This window comes from Penaeus japonicus, unplaced genomic scaffold, assembly GCF_977035675.1.
Source record: "Penaeus japonicus unplaced genomic scaffold, GWHDUDI00000001_assembly GWHDUDI00000005, whole genome shotgun sequence".
Lineage (NCBI taxonomy): Eukaryota > Metazoa > Arthropoda > Malacostraca > Decapoda > Penaeidae > Penaeus > Penaeus japonicus.
The window spans coordinates 2,782,323-2,784,822 of record NW_028234407.1 but is presented as its reverse complement, the minus strand read 5'-3'; the positions used below and the strand labels follow the sequence as shown (position 1 = coordinate 2,784,822).

The window sequence follows — 2,500 nt, the reverse complement described above, 5'->3', positions numbered from 1 at the left end:
TTTTTGTTTATTGTTTTTTCTAATTTTGAGATAAATTTATTTTGCTAAAGTTATGCATGACTGCATTTTTCTTTCTGCTAATTGATGATATCTGCAAGAACAGATATATTTTTCCTTAGCTGACACTGGTGCACAAGGTGGCAGCTCTGAACATCAGCTGAACAGAAAAGGTTTTCTCAGATACAGTTGGTATCATGATAATGAATTAGATGGGAGAAAAGCGAAAGCTTCTGATGACTTAGAGTTTATTAGCACTTCCAGTTTTATGTTATGGCTCTGTGACCATTGATAAGATGGATATTATTATCACTATATCTTATTAACCCATTCATGCTGGAGCTTATATTTGTGTACGCCTGCTCCCACCGGCTAGATAACAAGTGTGAGCAGTGACTAGGTGCAAGACCTCTCCGTGCATAAAGCTGCGCTGTGCCTCTATGGGTACTTTTCTCCTGCCTGCTCCAACAGGGTGATAAAGGAGGTTTTTGTGTTTATTTATATTATTTTCACAAGTGAATAAAAATTTGTCTATACAAATAGAACTCCTATGATTATGTACATACATAATGATCTGAAATGTATATTTTGAGGGAGAGATCATGACATCACCCGGTGGGAGCAAAATATTTGCATGATGTGATATCACGTCACCTGGCGCCAATGGGTTGAATAGAATATAGCGCAGACACAGTAGTTCCTTCATGATATAGAATCCCTTGTGATAATGTTTGCCTTTTCCAATGAGTTAAGTGTAATAGGGATCAACTATGGCAAGGATTTTATAACTTTGTGCACCAGTGTCACACAAAGGATTTCCTGAGGGTAGCGGAGCAAGTGAATAAAATCCCGATACTAAGATATCATGAAATAAAGGCACTGCCAGTGGTCAAGATGAACTTATTTATTGATTTTATTTGTCATATGTATAAAGGGGATGAAGCCTGTAAAACTGAGAATAGAGTTTGGTATCAATAGTAAAAATAGTGATGGTAAGAAAGATGTGGACAAGCAAGTGAATTGATATTTTTTGATAGTTTTAATTTTTAACAACTGCTGTGGTATGATTTATACTTGTTTTGAATACAATGATTTAGATTGCAGTGGAAATATACATTCAGGATGAAAATTGGACCAAGCTTCTCATAGTCTACAGGCCATTTAGCAGCTGTAGACTGTTACTCTCATTCTTATATTTTGTGCTCCTACTTTCTTCTGTTGTCTACCCTCCTCTACTGAGATATGTCATTAGATAAAAATCAGCAAACTGTAAATTGGAACAAGTATGCTTAATAAGGGAGCTTGCATTATAAGAATGAGTCATTTACTTACATTCAATAAATTCTGATAGTAGTGGTATATTTATAGGCAACCACTTTGTCTTTTCCTCATGTTGTGTTCCTTTCAAGTATAGTTAGCATAGTAGATAGAATTGGGAAATAGAACATATTTCCACATGTACAGTTGCGGAAACGAGCCTCTGGCACAGTTTCTTGTGCTTTGTGAAGGTACTAGGCAACATTTACTCAGTCTTTACTCCTTTCCTCAGCTGTGCATATGCATCCATACCTCTTACATGTACATACATAATCATAGACAGTAAGACCTGGCATAAGTGCATGGACAGCATCGATGCTTCTTCTGAATGCACACTGAACCAGCCCTAATACATCTTCAGGAATAGCTCGGAGTCCTTGTTCTGGGAGTCTTATCAAGACCTACAGACTGTAAAGATAAAGATAACACCTGAGCTGTGTACCCGTTTGGGCATCAGAATGAGACAGTGTACCTAGCAGGCTGCTAAGCGTAGGAAGGGGAGGGTTATTTGTGAAGAGCATCAAAAGGTCCAGTGTTCTCCAAATTTTTGAAAAATAGCCAAAGAAAGTGCCCCTGATTGGAAATTCGAGATTTAGGTGAGGCCCTGTGAGGTGTAAATAAAGAGACAGTGAACGTTTTACTGGTATGTCTTGAGAGTAATGATTTTATGTCTCTGTTTCCTTCCTTCTTCTAGTGTCTTCTTTGGTTTCTCATTTCCTTCCTTCTTTCCAGTACTAAGCCAGATTGTTTATTCTCTCTATCATTGGAAATTTTGTGATACATATTGCCGATATTTTAGTTGATTCTCTTTACTTCTCCTTTTTAACTTTTCAGTAATACACTTATTTTTAAGACTCAATCACTCACTCACTCACACTCACACTCACTCATACTCACTCTCTCATTCTCTCACTCTTTCATTCTCATCTCAATTCGTATTCTCATTCTCATTCTTATTCCCATTCCCATTCTCATTCTCATTCTCATTCTCATTCTCATTCTCATTCTCTCTCTCACTCTCACTCTCACTCTCACTCTCACTCTCACTCTCACTCTCACTCTCTCTCATTCATTCATTCATTCATTCATTCATTCATTCATATATATATATATATATCAATATATATAAATATATATATATATATATATCAATATCTCTATATCTATAATCTATAATCTATATATA

At 36.2% G+C, this 2,500-nt stretch overlaps 1 protein-coding gene across 1 annotated transcript in view; it reads left to right on the top strand.

Moving 5' to 3' along the window:
• Nucleotides 1-2,500, top strand: part of LOC122262139 (uncharacterized) — a 22,562-nt gene that overhangs the window by 14,361 nt on the left and 5,701 nt on the right. The window lies entirely within an intron of this gene.